This window comes from Ctenopharyngodon idella, chromosome 2 (genome assembly GCF_019924925.1).
Source record: "Ctenopharyngodon idella isolate HZGC_01 chromosome 2, HZGC01, whole genome shotgun sequence".
Classification (NCBI taxonomy): Eukaryota; Metazoa; Chordata; class Actinopteri; order Cypriniformes; family Xenocyprididae; genus Ctenopharyngodon; species Ctenopharyngodon idella.
In genome coordinates, this window is record NC_067221.1 from 2,614,652 (window position 1) to 2,642,367 (window position 27,716).

At 38.2% G+C, this 27,716-nt stretch overlaps 1 protein-coding gene across 5 annotated transcripts in view; it reads left to right on the forward strand.

Annotated features, from left to right (window-relative positions):
* spsb4a (splA/ryanodine receptor domain and SOCS box containing 4a) overlaps positions 1-27,716 on the forward strand; it is an 84,725-nt gene that overhangs the window by 1,200 nt on the left and 55,809 nt on the right. The window contains exons 2-3 of one of the 5 annotated variants that reach the window (XM_051874218.1): positions 1,208-1,298; positions 12,326-12,489. The gene's annotated coding sequence lies outside the window, so the exon portion shown is untranslated. Of the gene's footprint in view, positions 1-1,207; positions 1,299-11,219; positions 11,266-12,325; positions 12,490-26,381; positions 26,800-27,716 lie in introns of those variants that run through there. The other 4 variants (XM_051874257.1, XM_051874247.1, XM_051874238.1 and 1 more) reach the window with 4 other exon arrangements.

Sequence of the window (27,716 nt, forward strand, 5' to 3'; positions counted from 1 at the left end):
AACATGAAATTTGAGGACATTTCATAAGTACTCATATTTAAAATAGCTTTAAAAACATACTAAACAATGTTTTATTAAAAATGTAAAAATGAAGAATGTTTCCTGTGATGGGTAGGTTTAGGGGTAGTGTAGGGGGAGAGAATGTACAGTTTGTACAGTATAAAAACCATTATGTCTATGGAGAGTCCCCGTAAACCATATATACAAGTGTGTGTGTGTGTGTGTGTGTGACCCTGGACCACAAAACCAGTCATAAGTCGCACGGGTATAATAGCCAACAATACATTGTTTGGGTCAAAATTATCGATTTTTTCTTTTATGCCAAAAATCATTAGGATATTAAGTAAAGATCATGTTCCATGAAGATCTTTTGTACATTTCCTACCATAAATATATCAAAAATGTATTTTTGTGAGTGGATATACATTGCTAAGGGCTTCATTTGGACAACTTTTCTCAATATTTGGATTTTTTTGCACCCTCAGATTCCAGATTTTCAAATAGTTGTATCTCAGCCAAATATTGTCCTATCCTAACAAACCATACATCAATGGAAAGCTTTAGGATCTCAATTTCAAACAATTTATCCTTATGACTGGTTTTGTGGTCCATAAATATATATATATATATATATTGTATAATTGCAGCAGAAACGTGTATTATTCAAATGACCAATTTATTTATATTCATTTTAAAGACCTGTTATCTTTATATGTTGATTGTTAAATTATTTATTATATTTGTTGCTAAGAATGTCTGTTCCTCAAGCGCGTGCCAGTATTTTCTTTCTTTCGACGTTCGCGCGTGCACGTGGGTTGTATACTGTTGTTGGACGTGATTTCTCATGAACAAGATACAAATAGTAATGAACCATTTTTCTTCCTTACATTGTGTTTGTGTTAAGCATCGGTTCCTATCATCGTTGTGAAATCTTATTTCACTTATTACTCTGAACCACTGTTGTTATTTTAGACGGAAATTGCTGTAATTTACTCCGGTCAGTTACCCGGCCCACGTATTCCCTTATCACAATTTTGTCTTATCACGCATACTGTCCCTCTGTGTAAGTTTTATGTAGAGTTTAAACAGATCCGTTCCTCGTGTCATGTTATCTATTTCGCTCCTCCATTCCCTCTCAAACACAGATAATTGTGTCGGTTGGATGACTATTGAGTTCTTATGAAAATGCAAATATATTTTCCTCCAGGAGAATCACGTGATGCTGGTGGGATTTCACTGAGATTGAGGGGATTCCTCGCGCTCAGTTTTTACTTTGTTGAGAGCTGCTTCAGTGTGAGGTAAGAGTCCTTTACTACATCTGTCCATCTATCTATCTGTCTATCTATCTGATGTTCTGTGAAATGGCCCATTGTTATGATGATAATTGTCACTTTTGTACAGATATTTGAGTGTGTACAGTCAGACTTTCCTAGTTGAATATGAGCACAAATACGATGGAGGCTTATTATGTTTTCAGGTGAACTTCCTCCATCTCCCTTGTGTTTAAGTGTAACTGAAGCTTTTCTTGCACATAGGATGTATCTTGAACCAGATACACCTCGCAAAGCCCTGATATACACCATAATAAGATACAATACAAACTGATCTGAATGAGCCATGTGAACTTATTTGACTTTTGACCTGATTGATGTGGGATGGCATCATACCATAGTATAATGTGATGTGGTCATAGCTTTAGGAGGGGGACATGGCGTCTTTATGAAGGTCTGCTTTGAGCTCAGCTGTTCTGGGGTCCTTAGGGATGAGGCCAGATGCCATGCTAAGCCCGTTTTAATTTGGATAATTTGATGTGGGTCTCTGTGAGACTGACGGATGTGCTGTCATAAGGGGTGGAGGAAAGCTGCAGCATTGTGACAGAGCCCATTTATCTGTCTGCCTGAACAGACAAACTCGTCACTAGCAGAACCGGTGATCTTAGGACAGCTGGTGACACTGCAGTGCGTTTCTATCATCTTTCATTTGGTTTTTACATTTATTCAAATAGAGAGATTGAGATATTTAAAGGGGACATATAATGCCCCTTTTACAGGATATAATATGTGACCCCAGAATGTGTCTGTGAAGTTTCAGCTCAAAATACCCCACAGATCATTTATTATAGCTTGTCAAATTTACCCCTATTTGGGTGTGAGCAAAAACACGCCTTTAAATGCAAATAAGCTGCTGCTCCCGCCCCCCTTTCCAGAAGAGGGCGGAGCTTTAACAGCTCGCGCTTCGGTTGCTCAACAACAACAAAGCTGGAGAATCTCACGCAGCCAAAATGAGGATTGTCAGTAACGGTGTTCAGCCTTACATTGTTCAAACCGGAGTCGACACTGATGGAGAGAGGGTTTATGTAAATTTTGAAGTTTGTGATGTCACCAACCCGGGAAGAAGCTCGTTGTAGTCCCTACCAGCCATTCGTTGTTGTCCTTAAAAAGTGATTTCTGTAAAAGTAAATATCTCCCTTTGCATTAAACTTTGAGTGTCGTAACTTTGCAGATGTTGTTTATGCTCAAACAGCAACATTACACACTAAAGTTAAAAAAGTCAAATCATAATCAACCACCCCTTTAAGTTTCAGTTTTTTCCACGTATCAAAAATGTTTAATCTAGTTTTAGTTTCTCCATCTTTACGCTGTTCCTCTCTTTCTCTCTTGTCATTCTTTCCCTGTAGCTCACATTGTCGATTATCCAAGTGCTTATTAGGGAACGTTCCTCTCTTGATCTCATTCTTTCATTAAGGTTTCACACTTGCGCCAATTTCCTTTCAGTCCTTTTTCCTTCACGCTTGCACTCTCTTTCATCCTTTTTCCCCTTTGGGAGTAATAAAATAGAATTATATGGACATATTCAGAAAAGAGACTGACAGATGGGCTCTCAGTATAAAGTCTCTCCCTTTCTGTCTCTCTCTCTCTCTCTCTCTCTCTCTCTCTCCAGTAGAGTAAAGCAAAGCAGAAAGCATAAAAGGGTCTCTGAATTACACACTGGTTTGAAAATGATACTGCTGGCTCTTCTTTCCTTCCGGCGGCTCTAAATATGTTTGAGGCGTAACGGCAGAACAGGATGGGTGAGAGGATGGCTGGTCTTTGTGATGAAAACAAAGCGATCGCTTGCCTGTTCTGCTCTTCTCAGATCGTATGTTATGGCATTGTTGCACACATGTGTTTTACATAGGTGCTTCTGTAGTACATAACAATGCAGCAGGCTCTCTTTATGAAACATTCAACCATGCCAGCCAAAAGAGATGGATATTTTTAATGTGCTTTTTCAGCTCTATGTTTTCTCTCATCAAGCAGACAGAGTTTGAGCTACCGCTGTCAGGCACAGCAGGGGATGCAGACTCAGCAAGAGTTTACGCCACACACAGTCCCACCCATCCAGTCTCACAAACAACGCCATTCAGCACTCTGCAGGCTCACCCCCTGGGAGCCGAATGCTGACATACATTGTGGTTCTGACACTCGAAAAGTGCCAAGCACAGAACAGACCATGCCTGACAGAACCTGTCCACATCCACCACGACATGACACAGACTCACCTGTCCTGAACTATATTTATATCGCTGCGTCTAAAGGGAGCGAGTCAGGAATAGATCTGATTAGTTCTGTTGTTTATTTTCTACCTGTGAGTCAATGTGCCTTATCATTGTCTAATAACTTTCTAAATTTAAAGTGGTCATATGTTAATATTTTCCCTCAAAGTCCACTTATAAATTTAGTCAATGTTTCTAGCACCAAAAAAATATACTCTTAGAAGAAAAGGCTCTATATGGAAACTTAAAGGGTTCGGTCAGGCACTAGAACAGTTTAGGGGTTCCCATCATTTTATGGATTTAATTTTAATGAATTTTGTTTTAATCCATTTTTTATTTTAATGAAATTTTATGAATGAAACTGCTGTTTTCGGTGCGTGAGATTGTCCTGTATTGTTGTTGAACATATAAGGCTGAACACCTCTACTGACAGTTTCTGACATTTTCAGTGCGTGAGATTGTCCTGTTTTGTTGTTGAACATATAAGGCTGAACACCTCTACTGACAGTTTCTGACATTTTCAGTGCGTGAGATTGTCCTGTTTTGTTGTTGAACATATAAGGCTGAACACCTCTACTGACAGTTTCTGACATTTTCAGTGCATGAGATTGTCCTGTTTTGTTGTTGAACATATAAGGCTGAACACCTCTACTGACAGTTTCTGACATTTTCAGTGCATGAGATTGTCCTGTTTTGTTGTTGTTGGTATGCTGGAGCATGAGCTCTTGAAGCTCCTCCCTCTTCTTGAAATGGCGCGGGAGCAGCAGCTTATTTACATTTAAAGGGGCACACACAAAAATGGCATGTTTTCTGGGGACATCAGAGACTTATTTTACATCTTGTAAAAAGGGGCATAATAGGTCCCCATTAAGAGTCAAGAACCCTAGGTTTTTATATAGAATCTTTTCTTCTAAAGTGTATAGTTTTATAGTAGGCTACTTGTCTAACACCAATGCAAGGGCCATATTGAGCTGACAGTTAGGGTGGTTGTTGGTGGCTTTATTGACAAGGTGGGCCAAGCTCATTATTTCCATCCTCTAATTATTGTGCCATTTTTGCTACTCTACATTTTAGAGATGCACAATATATTGGTCCCATATGGGTTATCTGCTGTTCATTTGTATCGTTCAGTTTTGGATATGTTTTTGCTTTTATCGGATATTTAATTGTGCATGTTCATTTCCCCCATTTTCCCCCAACTAATGCTCACTTAAAGTTAACACTCATAGGCCTGGTTTCACAGACAGGGCTTAGATTAAGCCAGGGTTAGACCTTAGTTCAATTAGGACATCTAAGTAGCTTTTATAAACATTCACTAGAAAGAAACATTACTGGTGTGCATCTCGAGACAAAACAATGGCACTGACATATTAAGATAGGCTTTCAGTTAAAACAGCTTCAACATTCATTTTAGTCTGGGACTAGCTTAAGCCTCATCTGTGATACTTGGCAATAATTTTAACAACACTGTTAAATGTAATCTGTAACAAATCTTAAAATAAATATACATTTTACACTCTCTAACTTTATATACGACTAAATTCTTCACTGATTTTAGTGTTTTATGTTTTATTTTTTTAGACAAAATAACTCAATATTGGTTGATCTTTTGTTAATGTTTTCATACTTGCAATGTCATAAAGTCACAGATTACAGAATAAGACAATTTCAAAACATTAAAAAAATAGATTTCATGATATAACCCTTTTAGTGTTGTTCATTTATTACTTCAGTGAGAGCAGATGCTGGTCTTATTTACATTTAGATGACAGTGGGGTGACGTTTTACTGCTGGTGTCCAGATAATTGTTGTTTATTGTGACATACTGCATGTTGTAAAATAGTGAGTCCGTGTGTTGGTGAAGGAGAAGCTAATTTAAGATGTGTTTGTGTGATAGCTGTTAAATGAGGTGTGTCTGTGTGTGTAGACCTGTATCGTCCTTCTATCTGGAGAATGTGATACCCTTGCGATTCCTGAGCCTGCTTTCTGTCAAATAAAGAGAGCAAAGCTTTCATTTGCTACAAGGTCACAAGTGATTGCTTGCCTTGTTGATGGCTCACTTTTCAGATGTCTTTGAGCATCTTTAAATGTGCTGCTCCAGTTTGTAGGCAGGTCTTGATCTTATTTCAGTAAATGCGTGTTGTTTGTACGTTTGAGAGTTTGTTGTTCTGTGTAATTGAATTGCACTTACGTCACTTGTATACAGCAGCGGAGTGATATCACGCACAGGAAGCCCTTAAGAGGAGAGGCATTAATCATTAATGCTGTGAGCAGAGTTCACCAAACACAGCACAGCCCCCTTTCTCTTATTTATTTATTCATTTATTTTTCTTCACATAAGGGGGAACAAAACTGGGTCAAAACCCCTTGTGTCTATATGCTGAGACCGACTGATGTGTTGTGCAGATATTTTTGCTGTTAATCAAATTAGATATCTGAAGGGATTGTCTTGTTTTGTGCCTCTGTAAACTGGGTCTGGTTCAGATATTTGCCACTCTTATTAGACTCTTATTATGTATTTACTGACTGGATAAGGTGAATTTGACTCCTAATTGTTTAACTTTTTATGTGAGGGTAAGAAGGATTACAATCTATAGACTCCATCTATATACACTTCTCTTCACTCTGATCTATGCGGAATCCATTCATCCATCCGTCCATCCATCTACTCATCCATCCATCCATCTACTCATCCATCATCCTTCCATCCATCCGTCTATCCGTCCATCCATCTACTCATCCAACATCCTTCCATCTATCCATCCATCCATCCGTCCGTCCACTTATCCATCCATCCATCCATCCATCTACTCATCCATCATCCATCCATCCATCTATCCGTCCATCCATCTACTCATCCATCATCCTTCCATCCATCCGTCCATCCTTCCATCCGTCCATCCATCCACCATCTACTCATCCATCATCCTTCCATCCATCCGTCTATCCGTCCATCGATCCATCCATCCATCCATCTACTCATCCATCATCCTTCCATCCATCCGTCTATCCGTCCATCCATCTACTCATCCAACATCCTTCCATCCATCCGTCTATCCGTCCATCCATCTACTCATCCAACATCCTTCCATCCATCCGTCCATCCATCCATCTATCCGTCCATCCATCTGTCCGTCCATCCATCTACTCATCCATCATCCTTCCATCCATCCTTCCGTCCATCCATCTACTCATCCATCATCCTTCCATCCATCCATCTGTCCATCTGTCTATCAGGCCATCCATCCATCCATCTACTCATCCATTCATTCATCTGTCCATCCATCAATCCATCTACTCATCCGTCCATCCATCCATCAATCCATCTACTCATCCGTCCATCCATCCATCTACTCATCCATCATCCATCCATCCATCCATCTACTCATCCATCATCCATTCATCCACCCATCCATCGGTCCATCCATCCATTCATCCACCCATCCATCGGTCCATCCATATACCCACCCATCCATCCATTCATCCGTCCAATCATCCATCCATTCATCATCCATGTTTTTGAAATGAAAGACGTTCATTTAAAGAGATATATTTATCCAAAAATGAAAATTCTTTTACTCCCCTACATTTCGTTCATTTTTTCTTTTGTCCTTACAACAGAAGTCAATTAGCTCCAATATTCTTCAAAATATCTTTTGTGTTCCACAGAAGAAAGAAACTCATACAGGCTTGGAATGACACAAGGGTGAGTAAACGATGACAGATTTTTCATTTTCAAAACTTTTTGATGTCATCATTCAGTGATTTCCCGAACACAGAAAATGAGAGCATGAGAGACTGATCACAGCATTTGTTTGTGCAGATAGCTTTGCTGAATCTCGGCTTACGCTCCACCTCATATGTCTCTGACTAATTCAGGCAGCACCTATTGATTTCAGGCTGGGTCACCTTTAGCAACACGCTACTGTGCTTCAGGGAAGAGAGAAAGAGAGAAGATAGCTGTCAGTTTGTGTGAAGATCAAGGAAGTAAAAGAGATGGAGAGGAGCGCTCGAGATAGAGATATGCGAAAGAGAATATGAAAGCTATGGAAAGAGCAGGATTTCACGCTCTGTTCCCCTCGCGCACAAACATTTCCTGTTACTTTCAGTCACTGAATTAATTTAAATGAAGTATTCATGCCCCTATGAGTAAAATATATTACGTAGTACTCGTTAAAAAAAAACAGAAAGTGGAGTCAGTTCAGTCAGTGGAGTTCAAGTCAAAGCTACTCTAATATGCTAGTAGTAGGTGGGTATAAACAGGAGCAGTATTATCCACCATCTCAAAGAAAAATGAATAATCCTCGCTGAATAATCCTCATCAAGTCCTTTTCACCTGCAGAAGATGTGGAAAATGTACTGGAGGATTAAGATTATAATGGTTATCTGCTAGCCACCTTGCTAGTTCAAGTGGAAAGTGTTATCTTGGCTATTATGGTCAGGCATTTACAGTACAGTTCTCAGGAAGGTGTTATTTGATACATTCAACAATGTGATGAACCCAGACCTAGGAAGGAACGGGATACTTGGAATGACGTAATGTAATTTAAAAAGGTTACTGTATTCTGTTACATTTGAATTAAAAAAAGATTCAATCTGGTTATCTGTACATTTCATGAAAATTGGAGTTACTAGGAAAGAAATAAAGTACTCTCAAGTCACTAGTGTAGGGGACATGGGAAACTACATATGCAGCACTTTTGTCTTTTTGTCCACTTTTCTGTCGAAGAACAGGGATTTACACACTCTCCTTTCTGTCTGTGATTAATTGTGACTTTGCAGGTATTGTTTTCAGAGCATTTATACTTTCTCCTGTCCAGGTTTAATGTATAACTTCAAGAAAGCCATTCATATGATATTTTAATGGAAAGTAGGGGAGAACAGGGCAAGTAAAGGTCATCTTGTCTTGAGGCAATCCATAATTAAATAAAAAATAATTAAATTATATTAATTTCATATTTGAATTTGGGTTCTTGCATATTTTGATTAGTAATTCTGTAATGTAAGATTTCAGTAAGAATTTTTAAAATGTTATGCTCACCAAGGCTGCATTTCTTAGATAAAAAATACAGCAAAAACTCTAATATTGTGAGATATTATTACAATTTAAAGCAACTGTTTTCTATGTGAATATATAGTAAACTGTAATTTATTCCTGTGATCAAATCATTCATCAATCATTACTCCAGTCTTCAGTGTCACATGATCCTTCAGAAATCATTTTAATATGCTCAAGAAACGTTTCTGATTATTATCAATGTTGGAAACAGTTGTGCTGCTTAATATTTTGTAGAAATCATGATGCATTTTTTCAGTATTTTTTTATTTTATATTTTGATGAAAGTTTTGATCAATTTAATGTGTCTTTGCTGCATAAAAGTATTCATTTCTTTAAAGGGACCTATAAGCCCCTTTCACAAGATGTAATATAAGTCTCTGGTGTCCACAGAATGTGTCTGTGAAGTTTCAGCTCAAAATACCCCACAGATCATTTATTATAGCTTGTCAAATTTACCCCTATTTGGGTGTGAGCAAAAACACGCCGTTTTTGTGTGTGTCCCTTTAAATGCAAATGAGCTGCTGCTCCCGGCCCCCTTTCCAGAAGAGGGCGGAGCTTTAACAGCTCGCGCTTCGGTCGCTCAACAACAACAAAGCTGGAGAATCTCACGCAGTCAAAATGAGGATTGTCAGTAACGGTGTTCAGCCTTACATTGTTCAAACCGGAGTCGACTGATGGAGAGACTCAGGAAGAAGTTACAACTTTTAAAATGAAACTGGGTGTTTCTGAATGGTTAGTGGATAAATTTATGTAGTTGCTGTGGAGTTGATTCAACTCATCGACTAGCATGTGTCGTCATATTAATCTTTTGTGTTGAATTGACCCTCGTTTGTGAAGCAGTCCGGCGTAAAATGGCGGCATGTCAACTACAACAACTCTTCCTCTTCTCTAAAGCAGCCCAATAAGGCCTCTTTTGTTGTGTGTTCTCGGGGGCGGGGTTTATGTAAATTTTGGAGTTTGTGATGTCACCAACCCAGGAAGAAGCTCATTGTAGTCCCTACCAGCTGTTAGTCCTTAAAAAGCGATTTCTGTAAAAGAAAATATTTCCCTTTGCATTGAACTTTGAGCGTCGTAACTTTGCAGATGTTGTTTATGCTCAAACAGCAACATTACTCACTAACTAAAGTTGAAAAAGTGAAATCATAATCAAGGACCCCTTTAAATAAATAAAAAATCTTACAGACCCCAAACTTTTGAACGGTAGTGTACATTTTCAAAGTAACCCTCCCTCATGAGTAAACTTCTGTTCTTTTGTGCTAAATTTCATTTGCTTTGTACAACTGCTGCGGCTCTTTGACAGAGCTTGCTTATGTTTCAGAATTATACTTATTTTGACACCTCTTGAGTATATAATGCACAGCAAAATAGGAAACTCTTACAACGGGGCGACAAGAGGTTAGAAACACAGCTATCAAGCTGCCACAAACCTGCATTTTTATACCAGTCTTACTGTCAGGGGAGTCGTCTGCGCTCCTGTGTCAGTGACCGTACCCAGTGACCTAGTTTGCACAGTGCTCGTCATTGGTAAATTCAGGTAGAGCAGACGACGCCTCAGCGCTCCACACACCAGGGGCCTGGAAGTGCCGAGCGCTGTTGCAAAGCCCCTTGGGAAATTTAGCAGTGAATTGACAGACCTGTTTGGCAAGGAGCGCTGCCATTGTGGGGCGACATGAGGCATCTGTAGCGCACTTATTATACCTAGCTCTTTATTTGCCCTACTTTTCTGCCTCTGGTCTTCATACTTCTCTCTGTCTCTCCGCCACACTTATCTTTAGATATCATGGAAGCCATTCTCGCTGTGCATGGTGCTACTATCCATCCATTCCATCATTTCACAGTTGTCATGGAAACATAAAAAATTGTTTGTGCAAAGGTTTCAGGGTCATGATGGAAACAAGATCCTTTATTTTCCTTCCTTTCTCTTCAGTGTGAATTCTGAATGATTTTTTGAATATATTGATTGGCCCTTACTTATGAGCCTAATGGTTTTGTTTTGTTACCCGAACACATATTTCCTCGCAAATGCCCTTCCTGTTTACAAAACAAATTATAGATAAATAGCTCAATACCATTCAGTTTGCTATCAAGGTAGATTACATTCAAATTTAGACCAAAAAAAATCTGTGACGCCATTTCATATCGACTCTTTTTCCTTTAAATGAATTTACAATACACTCTTGGTGCTTTTTTATGAATGTACAAAGCACTGGTTGTCGTAAAAATTCACTTTAAAGTCTCCCATTACCATTGCTAAAAAAGCTTTAAAGTCATAAATATTATCTTTCCATGTAGTCTGTGGCAATGTTTGGCTCCTCAGTGAAATAGCAAAATAAAACACACACAAATACAGCACAATTATCGATCATTTTACATCTAGGTCTACTGACAAACAGATATAATTTTTTTAAAAGACAGTTCAATTGGCACAGTGTTATTTTAGTATGTTTTAGATAAAATTATCATTAGGGATGTAAGAACTAAAATCGATTATTATCGACAATGAAAATAACTGACAAAGAATGGTTATCGATTAGTCACGTCTGCGGTTGCGCGCTGTGCCCGGGAAAGCATAAGCTAGTCACGTCGCTTTACAGTAGTGAATAACATATTTCTATGGACAAAACGCATATGGAAAATAGCGGAGGACACAGAGTAAGCTGCTCCGGGAAAGGTACATGATTCAAGTCGTCCGAATCAGACTTGCTGCGCTTCAAACAAAAGCATAAGCATTTACCGCGTCTTCCCCTCTCGCGCTTTGACAGATGCGTGTCACCAACACGTGTTTTCCTCAGCGCATAACTTACATTGTATTGTTATATCCTTGTCTATAAATGTTAAAAATTCCCACGAGTATTTCCATTTAGCATATTCTGACAACAATCGTCGTTCTAAACCTCACAGAGCTCAAGGAACCAGCGCCGGTGCGCGCATGCGCGTCAAACAGACGACTAAAATACACACTTTGCTAAAATATTTTTTTGTTAGAAATTGATTGTAGTTTTAAAATTCCACATACAAATAATCATATTTATGAGACCAGTAACAGTAAAGGCACTATTGTTGGTATAGCCCATTAACGTAATATTTATATAATTACTATTTTCATACAAGTGAATGTGTGTTGTTCATACCTTGTATAAGTTAACAGGTTTGTAATTTATAAAAATATAAAAATACATTTTTTATTTATAATAGTTTTAAATTTTTTCATCAGAGTAATCGGAAAAAACAAGCTTTTATTTTTATATTTATTTTTAAATATTTCTATTTAGCTGTAATTTAATTTTATTTCAGTTTTACTAATTTTGTTTTATTTAACTTATTTTATTTCAGTTAGGTTTGGCAGTATTTCTAATTTTTGTTTATTTTTTAAAGTTTAATTTTTCTACCTAATATTTATAATTGATTTTAGCTTTATTAATTAAAATTATTTTTAATAGTTTTAGTTGCCAATAACACTGATTTGAAAACATAAAAGCCATTGACTTTCATGTTTTTTTTTTCTCCTACTATGGATGTCAATAGCTACCGTCAACTGTTTGGTTATAACATTCTTTAAAATATCTTCTTTTGTGTTCAACAGAAGAAAGAAACTCATACAGATTTGGAACAACGTGATGCTGAGTAAATAATGACAGAATTTTAATTTTTTGTGTGAACTATTCCTAGAATCGCCCCGGTGCAAATGCTAACATTTCTACATAAATGTTTTCTCTGGCTCTCCACTGTAGGCCTGACCTGAAGAAGGCATGTGACCTCTGATCTGTGTTTGGTTGTTTACATGTGCATTCCTCTCTCCATGATGGATTGTGTGCCTGGCTCAGACGTCGCAGACGACCCAGCCTTGCTGCTCACGCTTGATTCTGTGACAGTTGCTGCTCTCATCCGTTCCCAGGTGAACATGCATTCACTCGATCAATGAAAGAGACATTGATTTTTGAAAAGTAAAGGTTGACAGCGATGAGCTCAGTCTACATCAGGCCTTTATGCTTCATTGTGTCCAATAAGCAGGCCTCATTTATTTAATATTTTTACCTTATTTACCTTTTCCTGCCAACACACATTTATGTTCAAACACATGAGTGAATTTTGCTTAAATTTTGCCTTTAAGTTGTTAAGTTAAGTTCTGTCAACTCTGAGTTTATTATTTATTATTTATCTTGTGTCTAGACCAATATTGGAGGCATTTTGTCCCCTCTCAGTATGTCCCTTTGTCCCATCTGCTTTGGAGTGTTGCTTTATAGAAGCCAGATGAGATCAAATGAGGCCGCGTGTCCTTCAAAATGGCTGCTTATCGTGTAAGCTGAACATATCGGGCGCCGTTTGAATATACAGACCTGGAGCAGCACAATAAATAATGCAAAGGGCTCCGAGAATGTCCGGCAGTGATCACACACATAGTAAGAGAGGGAGAAGAAACTACACCTTCTGCATATGCATATACCATTGCAAACAAACGCAAGCTCTCTCTTAAATGCGGACACACACTCCGTACTTGTTGCCCTTGGAGATGCTGTGGTCGGAAAGTGGATCCGCTGGCCCTCGTCTGCCGGCCAGGCAGGTAACAGGAGCCCGTGTGTCTCTGAATATTTCAGGGAAAGACAGCTAGAGAGAAGTAGCAGCAGATAGAGTTAGCAAATCAGCCATCCCATCCGCTGTATGTCAGAGCCCAGGTTTGAATTACAAGGGGCTGGCACCCACAACACATGCCGGCTATTTGGCTTAAACAGAACAGAGCCTTTGTGGCGATAACACTAAAAGAAAGGAGAGTGGAATAACACAAACACACACACATTCAACTAATTAGCCAGGTTCTGCTCAGTGGTCTGATAAGCTCTTAACAATGCCTGACTGGAACAGAAGGTTTGTTTCTGTTCTTAAGTTGAATTAATGTTATTGCAAGGTTACGAAAGGGGGCATAGGCTCGCTCTGTTCCAAAACCCAGTGATCTGCCTCCAGAGACAGCCGTTTAATGGATTGTAGACACACTCCAGACACAAAACATATTCCAAAAGGAAATCAACCTAAGTAAACTGCCTTCTAATGCATAAAAATACAGTAAAACAGTAATATTGTGAAATATTATTACAATTTAAAATAACTGTTTTCTATTGTAATATATATTAATAAAATGTAATTTATTCCTGTGATCAAAGCTGAATTTTCAGCATCATTACTCCAGTCTTCAGTGTCACATGATCCTTCAGAAATCATTCTAATATGATGATTTGATTCTCAAGGATAATTTCTTATTATTAAATACAGTTTTTGGAAACCATGATACATTTTTCAGGATTATTTGATTAATAGAAAGTTTAAAAGAAAAGCAAAAAATAATGCATCCTTGAATAAAAATATTAATTTATTTAGATTATTTTTTTTGAACGATAGTGTATATTGTTCAGATATACACTATATAATACTCATCAATCAGAATTGTTCCTCTTGCGTTGTATGAATTAAATCAATTGAAATCAGTTGTCTCACCACACATCATGTTCTCACACAGTGAAAAATACATCGCGGAGCAAAGAGGACATTGACAACGCGTCGACAGACAAGACAGAGCAGAGCAGGTTACTTTTGATATGAAACAAAGTCTCAAATTTCAAATTTTGTCATTTTTAAAGAAATTTAAACAGTAAATACCGTTCTGTGGCTCTTTAATGTGTCGTGACAGATCGCTGTAGCACCTCAGTTCAAGCGGCTCGTGAAGCGATCATCTCTTCCTGCTAGTTCATTTATAGCATCAAATAAACATGAATGAACATCAGAAGGAATGTTGTTTCAATCACGGAAAGACGTCAGTACACACCATTTTTCATGTTCTAGTTTTCAAGTACTAACTCCCCTGACTGCTTTGTCGGACAAAATGGCGGATTCGCCGTTATGATTGGTTAGATCGCCTGTCAATCAAACTCCTGGCGAAGGGTCAATTGTCAAATCCTGTGCTGTCCCCATTAGTTTCTATGAAGCGGGTTCCTACTCACCCAGTTATGAGATTTAATAACCATTAGGGTGCTATTTAGGCAGCAATGGCTCACTAGGTTGAGGAACATAGCTTGCTTGAGGTGGGTGGATGCTGTGCATGTTTGAAACAACCCAGCATTTTTTAGTGTGCACATACAGTGAAAACCCATCTACCGACTAAATTCTTATATCAAAAAAGTCATCAATCACAGTCATTGGCAACTGTTGATTGACCAAAATGATTGGCTAATATCACCTCCCAGGACTGTCAAGCAGTGTTGCCAAGTCTGCAGTTTTCCCGTTGAATTGGGCTACTTTAACACTGTTGCCGTGGGTTGTTTTTCATGTCCGCGGGCTGAAGCGACCCCAAATAACAGGATATTTAGTCCCTGGGATGCAAATTTTACCTGGGGAACCCCCTTTTTCCCCTCGGAACGTGATTGGGCAAGTACATAGTGAAATTCATAAATATTACATCATTTAAACATTATTTAAAGTACATATGTAGTGACTGAATCGATTTTTTTCATAGAATACACTTGTCTACTCGCAGTGAGTTGACAGTTTGAACGTTCTTGTGCCCATTTATTTATTTTCAAGATCTGAGGTGAATTAGCCAGTGTTGTTTTCATTACAGCTAAAAAGCTGGGGACACAGAATGATATTCAAACTCGCATTAATCGCTTTTAACATTAAATAAAGCACATAAACAATACCTGTTATTATCATTGCCATACTTTGCCACGAGGAAAACTCTGATTACCATGGAAAAGATACCTTTTATCGCATGGTTCTGGTTAGGACACGGTGTGTTACAGTCACAGTGTCTTCTCCAGTGGCTAATGCTTCCATTTCTGTTTCTAATTTGCATCAGTTTTCCCTGAAAGTGTCAGTTTTGTTCTTTTGAACATATGAAATGGAAGCGCTGGTTTATTTGCGAGTTGTTTTTGTGATATTCAGTTCATTGGCATACATTAAATTGGATTAAGTGCCAGTCTCATCCATTCCACACGAGTGCCTGTGGGGCTTTGTAAGCATTATCCTCATACAGCAATTAACACAAATGTGTGTCTGTTGAGGTGAAGTGAATTGGATGGGGTGGATCATCTTATTGTGGGTGGTTTTAGGGTCACACACAGATCAACAGCTGCCATGGGGGTCAGGGTTTGGGGTCATCGGGGGAAAAGAGATGAACGAGGAGCCATTAAGCTGATTAAACCCTGACCCCTTAGCCCTCCGCTGACCTCACAGTCAGTCACGGAGACAGAGACCCCACTGCTTCTGTGGGCTGGACCTCAATAAGAGAACAAGAACATTATGACACACAAAGGTACTTAGATTAGACAGGACATGACCTCAAATGAAATGGCTTGGAGGAAATGCGGTAAACTCTAAGATCTGTGTGTGTGTACAGAAATACACCAAACCACCAGACCTGTGGCAGGAAGTGAAAGGTTAAAGAGCTAAAAGAAACACTGTGCATTAAATGACTAATGCTGCCTTCAGTTCTTCCTGGAAAGTTGTGAGTTTCGAAATCATATGTGATGATAAAATTGGGAATAAAATTTGTATTAGCAAAATTTTACAATCAAATATTGCTGGTTTAATTTTCAAGCCCTAAAGTCATTCATCCCAGGGACTCGGATCTTCTGAATCAGATCACCAAAAAGATTTGTTCAGTGACTCTTTTCCATGCAGTTCACTTATCTGAGTCATCTAAAACCTGTCTGTGACTGAAACAAGTCTTTTTAACCTTTTGTTAAAAATGTGCGTCTTCAAATCTACTAACGGAGTTCTGCTTTGTTATGAACAAAGATCCTCCCTCCATTAACTGCTGGTCATGACATTAATCAAGCTACTGTATATAAAACAACAACAATATTAGCTTAAATGTTTCAATTATGTCCTCACGTCATTTTAATTGAACATTTTTATATTCATAATTCTTCTGCCCTCTTTCTCTCTTTGTTTGTGAACAAGATTGACTCACATGGCGAACTGAACGAACAACATACGTTCATTCTGTCAGTGAGTGTTTGTTCAGTAAATAGATGATTGATTCATTGAGTTTGTTCACAAATGAAATGTCATAGCTATTTAGTGTGTTCACAGACCCGTTCAATGCCTCTCCAAGTCTGAACAGTGGCTTGCTAAATAGAAGTACTATTAAAAAAATAAATTAAATGGCAGTGTACCTCTATGGAAGCTTGTTTCCGCCACGGAATAAAAAAAATAAATGATAATTGTGACTTTTTATCTCACAATTCTGACTTTTTTTCTCAGAATTGCGTGATATAAACAACTCCATATAAATTGATATAAAGTGATATAAATTGTGAGTCAGAATTGTGAGGAAAAAAAAGTCAGAAATGTGAGAATTTATATCTCGCAATTCTGAGTTTAGATCTCGTAATTCTGACTTTTCTTGCAATTGCGAGTTTATATGACTTGCGAAAATTAATATCTCGCAATTGTGAGTTAAAATTTCACAATTCTGACTTTTTTCTCGCAATTCTGACTTTATATCATGCAATTGCGACTTTATATCACGCGATTCTGACTTTTTTCTCGGAATTTTGACTTTTTTTTTGCAATTTCAAGTTTATATCTCGCAATTCTGACTTCGTCATGTGATTCTGGCTTTTTTCTTGCAATTGTGAGTTTATATCTCTCAATTCTCTTTTTTTCTTGAAATTCTGACTTTTTTTCTCGTTTATATCGCGCAATTTTGAGATAAAAAGTCACGATTTACCTTTTTTTTAAAAATGTATTCAGTGGCGGAAACTTTTTTTTTTCGCAATTGCAAGTTTATATCACGCGATTCTGACTTTTTTCTCGCAATTCTGACTTTTTTTTCTTGTAATTAACACGCAGTTGCTACTTTGTCATGTGATTCTGACTTTTTATCTCACAATTCTGACTTTTTTTCTCAGAATTGCGTGATATAAACAACTCCATATAAATTGATATAAAGTGATATAAATTGTGAGTCAGAATTGTGAGGAAAAAAAAGTCAGAAATGTGAGAATTTATATCTCGCAATTCTGAGTTTAGATCTCGTAATTCTGACTTTTCTTGCAATTGCGAGTTTATATGACTTGCGAAAATTAATATCTCGCAATTGTGAGTTAAAATTTCACAATTCTGACTTTTTTCTCGCAATTCTGACTTTATATCATGCAATTGCGACTTTATATCACGCGATTCTGACTTTTTTCTCGGAATTTTGACTTTTTTTTGCAATTTCAAGTTTATATCTCGCAATTCTGACTTCGTCATGTGATTCTGGCTTTTTTCTTGCAATTGTGAGTTTATATCTCTCAATTCTCTTTTTTTTCTTGAAATTCTGACTTTTTTTCTCGTTTATATCGCGCAATTTTGAGATAAAAAGTCACGATTTACCTTTTTTTTAAAAATGTATTCAGTGGCGGAAACTTTTTTTTTTCGCAATTGCAAGTTTATATCACGCGATTTTGACTTTTTACTCGCAATTCTGACTTTTTTTATCGCAATTCTGACTTTTTTCTCGTAATTAACACGCAATTGCGACTTTGTCACATGATTCTGACATTTTCTCTCAATTACATTTTCTCGCAGTTTATATCTCTCAATTCTCTTTTTTTTCGCAATTCTGACTTTTTTCTCACAATTGCAAGTTTATATCACGCAATTTTGAGATAAAAAGTCACAATTACGTTTTTACATTTTTTTTTTATTCAGTGGCGGAAACAAGCTTCCATATACCTCAGCTGGTAAATATGCTGTTGAGGTGTTTATTTGTGCTTGTCTCGTCATCATCCCGACATCATTTGAAGGCTGTATAAGATCTCAGGTGGCAGAGGTGGGAAACTGAAATTGAATACCATCATGTAGGAAAGAAGCTAAACCTGAAATGGAGGATTAAAGTGAGACCGAAATATAAGGAACAGATGAAGGAGATGGAAAGATGTTGGCAGGGAGGAAGGCTGTCGGGCCAAATGCATCATTTATTTTATCTCCCATCCTTCCATCTAAGCTCTGCGCCACTTCTCCACCACTTAGGGCATTGATTCTGTGCCCTTCCCAAATTTATAGCCTGACGCCGTACTCTGCACATCCAGACGTCATTGATAAGAAGCTGCAGAATCATCACGCTCAGATCGAAACTCAGAGAGACATCAAATGGAGCATTGCCGTTTGTTGCCAGATCTCGTAGACCAGTGTTTGTAGAAGCAGAGTTTAGGTTAGCCTGTTTCTCGTAACTGGAAGGTGACGTCATGTGTTTGAGTGCTGTCTGTGGTTCGAGTGTGTCTGTCGTATTGGTTTCTGTGATTGTGTACTGAGAAGTTTTATTTGGAATGTCCTGTGTTTGTTGTCTGGAGTGTGTTTTGAAGTCTGTTTTTAGGTACATGTTTTGTATGGTGGTTGGCTTGTTGGCTGTCTATGTTGTGCATGTTTATCCTGTCAGATTGTTTGCTTTGCCCACTTTGTCAACACACACTCCTCTTTTGTGGAAAAATTGTGAAAATCTTTATCCTTTATCCTTGCGATTTCTGGGAAATTGGGAAATACAACCAGGAGTGTCCAGTTCGATAGAAAAGCTTTAAGTAGGGAATTTCACATCAGAACATTGTTGTGCAAACTGGTTCTAGTTCACTTGAAGTTTGCTTTAATATGAAATAGTGGTATTTCCTTCGTGAACAAATCTGTGGTTTTGATTTCAGTCATTTTAGATGAATGAATCACGAGTTATTCTCGTACAGTTTTTGTTACACATGCAAATGGGTAACAAAAGTTGATGTCCATACGCAAATAAAATTGTGTGAGGATGTTATTGAAACTCTTAATATGGTTGTCTTTTTTCTATAGCTTGATGAATGTAGTAGTAGATAAAATGGAAGAAAATGAGATGCTATTACTTTTCTGGGGGAAATGCATATGAATTTTTGATTATTTTTTTATGTTTTAGTCATGAATAATTTGTTTTTCAAATGGTTCAATGAATGATTCAATGACTCACTAATGCACAAAAAGATTCTCACCTAAAATATAATGAAGTCAATCTGTTTAGTGAACTGATTCAAATGTTGAGTCTCTGGGATGAATAATCTCTATGAAAGCTGACTTTCCAAACCCAAGTCTGCATAAAAGGATGGTAAATGCTTGATTTAAACTGTAGAATATTAGATGTGTAAGCCATCCGGTTTGGAGGTGGACCAATATTGATGATATATATATTTTGATACATTTTTAAGGGAACCACTATTGATTATAAATATTTTGTTGAGTCAGCGGACATTCATCATTTCTAAATGAGTGGCAAGGGACTGCTGTTGTCAATGGAGAATACAGCATGTTCAATAGAAGCATGACTGATGAAAACAGAAAGGTACAGACATCAATTTTTAATTGTTTAGTCAGCAGCTTAAATAGAAAGGAATTTCATTTAGTTGGAAACAGTTTCAATAAGGTTCACTTTGTTAACATTAGTTGAGTTAGGCATCATGAACTAACAATGAACCACATTTTTACAGTATATTAATCTAATAAATGCTAATGTTCATTTATAAATATACTGTTTTTCATTGTTAATTCGTGTTTGTTCATTTGTTACTACGAAATAGTACTATAAAATCTGTTTTAAATTATTTTGCACACATATACTATTACCTATCTATCTATCTATCTATCTATCTATCTTCTAACAGTTAATATTGGAAGGAACATTTTTAATCTGGAAAAATGTGTGTGTGTGTGATTATATCTCGCAATTCTGACTTTTTTTTTCGCAATTCTGACTTTTTTTCTTGCAATTGCGAGTTTATTTCTCACAATTTAGATTTTTTTTCTTTCAATTCTGAGTTTATATCACACAATTCTGACTTTATAACATGCATTTGTGACTATATCACACAATTGTGAGTTTAAATCTCGCAATTCAGATTTTTTTCCGTAATTCTGACTTTTTTCTTGCAATTTGGAGTTTATATCATGCAATTCGGACTTTTCTCGCAATTGCGATTATATATCACACAATTCTGAGTTTATATCACACAATTCTGAGTTTATAACACGCAATTGCAACTATATCACAATTGTGAATTTAAATCTCGCAATTCTGACTTTTTTCACGCAATTCTGACTTTTCTCGCAATTCTGACTTTCTTGCAATTTGGAGTTTATATCATGCAATTCGGACTTTTCTCGCAATTGCGATTATATATCACACAATTCTGAGTTTATATCACACAATTCTGACTTTATAACACACAATTGCAACTATATCACACAATTGTGAGTTTATATCTCGCAATTTGGATTTTTTTCTCGCAATTCTGACTTTTCTCGCAATTGCAAGTTTATATCTTGCAATTCTAACAGTTAATTTTGGAAGCAACATTTTTAATCTGGAAAAATGTGTGTGTGTGTGTGTGTGTGTGTGTGTGTGTGCACGCGTGTGTGCGTGTGTGTGTGCCTGTGTGTGTTCTGAGTAAAATCTCTGTGTGCAGATGATTTTGTGTGTGTGTGTGTGTGTTTGCAGTGAATGATATCAGTGTGGATCCAGCTGGTCTGTTTGCCCGAATAGAGGGGGGGTGGCAGAGTTTTCCATGTGCCGTCACACACTGATGTAAGCGGCTATTGTGTCATACACAAAGAGCTGGGCGATACAGTCGCTTCCTCCTGGACCCATCCATCTGTGTGCGTGTGTGCTGTACCTGTGATCTGTAATTGTAATCTGAAGCTTGTGCGCTTGTTAATGTCTGCTTTATGAATATGTGTCATCATATCTGTCACCACATGACCCACACTCTTTCTTTCGTTCTCATTCTCTCGTTCTCTTCGCCTGCGTGTTTGCCATCTGTCCAGGGGCAGTTTTGTAACTGCCTTTTTAACTCCCCTCTCGTCTCCTCATTTTCACCCCTCACCTCTCCATCCTCCAGCACTGGTGCTCGGAAAATTGCAGGGCTTTGTTTGTGACGCGTGTGTCGCCTGGAGGTGTGCCTGGCCCCCCTCCCACTCCAAAGACCCCTCTATTATACGAAGACCTCTCAGATGGAGCCCCCTCCCGGGCCGCTGTGCCATTATCTCTCTGTGGAAGGGGGTCTCCCCTATTGTCCAGTAGATTAACACAAGTCCCTCCCATCTCTCCTGTTCCCCCACCACATGCTGGCCCAGAAGTGTTAAAATGCCCTGAAGCAGAAAACGAGAAGGCAATTTACACAGCTGGCCACAACGCTCAGTCAGAGTAGATCGAGGAGAAAGACATTGAAAGATAAAGCTGGAGTAATGGGTGGGAGTTTGGTTGGAAACTGCAATTTGAAGTGACACTTTACTTCACAAATAAAACCCCCCTTGAACCAAAGACTTAGTCGATCAACTCAGTGGTGAGGTCAGAAATTTTTAGGGCTTCCCCCATCTAAAGCGTTTTCCAGTCAACTAGTAGTCATTCATTTAAGCCATTGGTCGATTAATCGCACGTTTATATTAATTTAATTAGAAGCAATATATTTGATTGAACAAAATGAGTGAGTGCAGGATGAGGCATCAATATTTTTGGTAAATTTCCTAGAAGAGAAAGACCGCACAGCTTATTTTATGGAAAGTGTATGTTTAAGGGTACATTAGCATATAGATTAGCCTCAAAGGTAACACACAGTGACTAAAAGCTACTAAAGTCCAGTTTGGATTTTAATAGGGGTAACTCTTCAGACTTTCCTGCACAGTTTGTGCTTCAGGCATAAATGATACCTCAAATCGCGTGGCTTGTTGGCGAACATGCGTGCTGTTGCTTTTCAGATGATATCACATAGACTTTCGAAAAAGATAAACCCAAGTTTTTCCTATGGGAATATTGTAGAGACTTGAGGGTGGGATCTTTTAATTTGGGCCAATTAATTTGCAATTTTCCAAGACCTGGAAGTCTATGGCCGGCGGCTGCCCATAGAACTTCTTGCAGGAAAGTTATGAAATTTGGCACACTGATAGAGCTCAGTCCCAACATTAACCATACCGATTTTGGAGTCTCTAACTCAATTCCTCTAGCGCCACCACCTGTCCAAACTTTCACTCATGTTTATGCCATTTAGAATTTTCCGAAAAACATACTTTTTCGAACTCCTCCTAGGCCGTTGCTCTGATTTTCACGAAAATTTAACCAGATCATCTTCAGACCATGCCGACAAAACGTTGTGAAATTCAAGTTGATTTGTCAAACCGTTTTCGAAAAACGTGCGAATGGATTTTACATAGCGCTTGCGAAAATAGGCGTAAGGCTCTATCTCCTCAACGCTTTATGGTATTAAGACCAAACCTGGCCCATGTCATCACAAGCCTGACCTGAGGTTACATGCAGCATTTCGGCGCAGTGCCACCTACTGGTCCGGAGATACGAAAAATAGCTATTTTTGCTTATTACTTCTGAACAGTTTGTCCAAAAATCATATTGTTAAATTCGGGGCATCGTGCCAAGTTGAAATATATCTAATTTTCCCATATTGGCCATTTTGGGTATCAGCCATTTTGAATTTTGTAGTAAAAAGCTGTATTTTATGAATGCACGAATGTATCATAACGAAACTTGGTATGGGTCATCGGCGCGATGCCCTGAAAGAGTCTGAGTTTCGGACTCAATAAAAAATTATTTACATGCTTATAACTTTGGATATGGTTGACTTGTTTTCATGGGAGCCCAGGAATCTCCTTGGATTCCTGAATCCTTGCCGAGTCCAACGATATCAAACATGCTGGGTTTCGCCTTATGGTTAGTGCAACATTGTGATTTTGCGTTGAAACAATATTCGCAAATATCTTCGAAACCGTTAATCTTCTTCATCTTCAAAACCGTCCGTCATCTTCATCAAGATGAAACCACCATAGGAAAATCGGAAACATAGGTTGTTGACTTAATGCTAATGGCCAAATGTCAAAATTTTGATAATAAGTGGCAAAAAAATGCAAGCAAAGTCAGGTGTGGGTAATTTTTTTATGTGTTCAAACATATAAATGTCTATAACTCCTGATCAAAATGAGATATTTTCACCAAATTTGACACGCTTATGTATGGGGGCACTCTGAGGACACACATAAAAAGCAGTGGGACTGTAATTGAACAAAACATGAAATTGGCTCTAACTACAGTACTGTTGGTCTGATTGACTTCAAAATTGACATGCAGCGTCTTTGTCTCAGTTGCTATCACAGTCCATTATGACATTGTTGGTCTGCTTCTATTGCTTCTGTTGTGCTTGGCCTCTTAATTGCTGCTTGCAGCTATATTGCAGCTTTTTTGTGTATGTCCTTTCAAAATCCAGCACTGTGCTTCATATTTCTTAATTGTTTTGGCTAAGTTTAGCATTCTGGTCAAATTTGCAAAGGCTTTCATTCGCATTTTAATTTTCACCCACTACCATTCTTTGTGGACATTCAGTACGTTTCTTTTTCAGTTGGCAGAGAACTTTGTTTTGTTTTTGTTAAACAAGGTGGCTTGTATATTTAGAGGAAAGGTAAATGGCCCTTAAGTATGTCTGGTGCAGTTGATCCTACACGATTGTGTATGTTTTCACTGTAACTCACGCTTCCTTCAGACTGAGCTTCCTCAGAGAGCGGGTCAGCATGTTTGAAAAGGCTAATTGAGTTTTCAGCTAGAAGGTGAGAGGGGGGCAGCACAAGGCGACTCACTCACTCTTTACTGCCGCAGACCTTTCGTTTTATTTTTTGTGTGTGTGGCCTTGGAGGAAATGGTCAGGAAACTCACATCACCCTGAAAGACTGAGTGCATTCAGGGTGTCTCAGAGGGATTTGAGTGCGTTTCAGGTTTGACAGGGCTTGCAGGACTGGGGAGATGGTGTTTATTCAAGATCTGGAGCTTGACTGAGAAGCGTGCCTGTTAAATGTTTGACCTAAAGATGTTGGGTTAGTGTAGCATAGTGGGGAAACATCAAGTCTGGATACCAAAATGTTGTCTAAGAGTTATTCAGACCAGCATAGGCTGGTCTAAGCAGTTTATTTTTTTTTCAGCAGTTCATATCCAGTTGATTAGAATATCTATCTTGTTTCAGATGCTGAATTAATAAGTGTAAATTTATGCTAAATAACTACTTATGTGACATAGTGTTATCATTTTGAGACATTTTTGAGGAAGGCAAAAAACACAAAAGAAAAGCAGAGTTTATTTTTTTTATTTTACAGTTTTTATTTTTAATTAATTAATTAGTTTTTTTTTATGGTATTTTATTTTTATTTTTTATTTATTTGCAGGTGTTTACAGTCAGGAAAAAGTCATGTATCCTGATATGTGCGTCCTGAAATGCATTGAAATGTCTCAAAAAACCCATTTGATGTAAATCACGGTTGTAATATGTGATATAAGGGTCATCGATGAATAAGTGTAAAACAACATAATGGAGATATAATTAATTTTGAAGTTTTATTAAGTGTTAACAATGAGATTATTTTTATAATCAATTAACACTGCTTTTGTCATGTTTTACAAGATGGACAAAATTTGTCACAAAAAAAGTCATTCGGTTTAACCAAAATTTCGGTTTTACCGAATGACACTTTAGGTATGATATTTTCAAACAATGCTATAACAGGCTGATATCTAGCTAGCTAGACAATCAAACATTTTATATTTAGTACAAGTTTTTAAAATATTACAACATTTTCCATGTTTTATAGCGGTTGTACCGAATGACCTGATGTTTCGGAACATGTGTATGATCAAGTGAAAACATGAATTATTCAAATAGTTAAAAGAGAGTTAGTTACTTTGCTTCACAACCATGTGGTCCTTTGCAGGTGTCTGAATGATGTCACATCTTGTCACATGATATTGACCACATGACTTGATCCAAAATGGTCCCTTTATATTGGTTACTCCGAATGACATCAATGAATTTAAATTTTCCGGACATTCTTTCTCATAACAAAGCAACGACTTCTACACGTAATTTTAATACCATTTTGCACTATGTTGATATATGATGTTATAAAATCATGCCAGAATAAAAATATATACATTACATTTTAAGATGTTTTAATCACAAATGAAATGGCTGTATTGGCCTTTGGACGGTTAAACCGAATGACCTTTTGACACTTCAAAATCTTTAAAATACCTTTATATGTAGAAAAATATAATTAAAACTTTTGGATTCGATAAAAGAGATCTAGTTGTACTACCTTACACACTTTGGATGTCATATTATTGTTTTTTATTATTATTAAGGCCTTTGGACAAAAACAATGTCAGTGACCCTTAAAATAATTTTTTTGTAGAGGGTTATAAAAAAGTTCCTTATTTATTCTCAGTGATTCAATTAAATTAATGTATTTTTCATTAATTGTTATATTGCATGCCAACAGTATAGTGAACAAGTTTTACTCAGAAAGTTGGCAAAATACCACAATCACAGACATTCCTATCCAGATCCTATCCAGAGTTAGCCATAAAACATTATATAATTTTCTCCAGAGGCAAAACCATTTCTTCTTTTGAACAGGATTAAAATCTCTGGGAAAACTAGTCCTGAATAGGGACATTTTTTTTTTTTTTTAGATGTGTTAAAATTGAATCTTTCATGTCAGCCATGAGCACAGAAATAGCACGATTCCACCTCCTCACAACACTGTTGCCGCTCAAACTGGAGTCAGGTTATCTTTCAAAACAGATATCTGAGCACTGGAAGTAACAGGCTGGAGACTCGTAGCATGTGTGTTTATGAGTAGCTCTCGGCTGATTGGCCGAGCCGAAAGTGTGAAAGCCCATAGGGAGGAGGATGAGGAGTCGGGGGTGGGGTAAGGGGCGTGTCCTCCCTCTCTCTCTGTTTGCCTGCTGTCCCTGCTTGATGAGATCAGCGGATCGCCTTTCATCATGAGGCAGCTCTCACGCTGCTGCTCGCACTGCCGTCCGTCCGTCTTCTCTCTCTCTCTCCTTCTTTCTCTCTCTCCTTCCCTTTCTCTCTCTTCCGGGCCGCCCGAGCTGGAGTTCGGAGCCGGAGCCGCGACACAGGACAGAGTAAGGAGTGCGGAGTGGGACGGAGGCTGCCACGGCAGGGATTAACCTCAGGGAGGGGGTGGGGGGGTTACATCTCTGGGGAGAAGCTTCTTTTCTCCTTCCTCAACAGGGAGACTCAGAGAAAAGAGAGAGAACTAGTGTGCGCTTCTTCTCACAAAGAGAGGAGCTCCTTCGTCCTTTATTCCAGCGGCTTTCCTTCACGGCGCGAGGAGGGACGACCATCACGAGCGGGTCTGTGTAAGCAGCGTGCTTCTGTGTTTGTTTGAGTGCGATGAAGAACTTGATGTGGCATGTTTGAGTGTTGACTTGTGTGAAGAAACTATCCTGTGATCTTTTATTCCTTCCCTTCTTGCTTTGGGCTGTTTGGGTTACCTCATGTGCACTCTTTCTTTCGGGGCATTCCCTGTTGTGTTTTGATCCTGTAATTGAGGTTTGATCCACCCGGGCAAGGATATTCAACAAGGATACAGTCTTTTCTTTGTTTTGGATGATACAGCTGCCCGGGATGTTTCAAAACCTGGGATTTCCATACTATCTGAGCTCCAGGGAGCGGGTTCGAGAGCTCGAATGCTGTGGTGGGGTTGTAGGAACGGCGCCCGGTCTGGGTTTGAAAGCGAAGTATTTCCACCTGAACTCGCGGCTTATGTTTTCTCAGCTGTGATCAGATAAGGTGATTAGAGGACGCTGGATCTTCTGCTCTCCACGCTGCGCGTCACAGCTATCGTTTGTCTCTGGTTTGGTGTTCGGAGGAAGCGCTCCCACAGCGCTGGCTGAATCTTAGCCCGGGGAGCAGATTTGAATGCTTTTCATTGTGCCCCTCGTGTTTGTGTGCACGCGCGGCTTATGGATTTGCATGCGTCTGTTTGCACGCGTGTGGCTGTGTGTTTCCAGCGCTGGAATGTTTATGGAACAGACTGTGTGTGTGTGTGTTTTGTGTTGAGGGCAGTGGAGCATCTCTTACAAAGAAGTACTGTGGTGGTGTCATGGTACAGTAATGATATCAGATAACGCTCTGCTGTTTTACATTGCTTGTAAAACAAGTCATTATAGCCTACTAAAAAGTCATGGTAATACTGTGGCACTTTGATAGTGCTGAAAGATTATTATATTTATTTGCATTATGTTATGATGGTACATGTTAAAAACCTTATGAT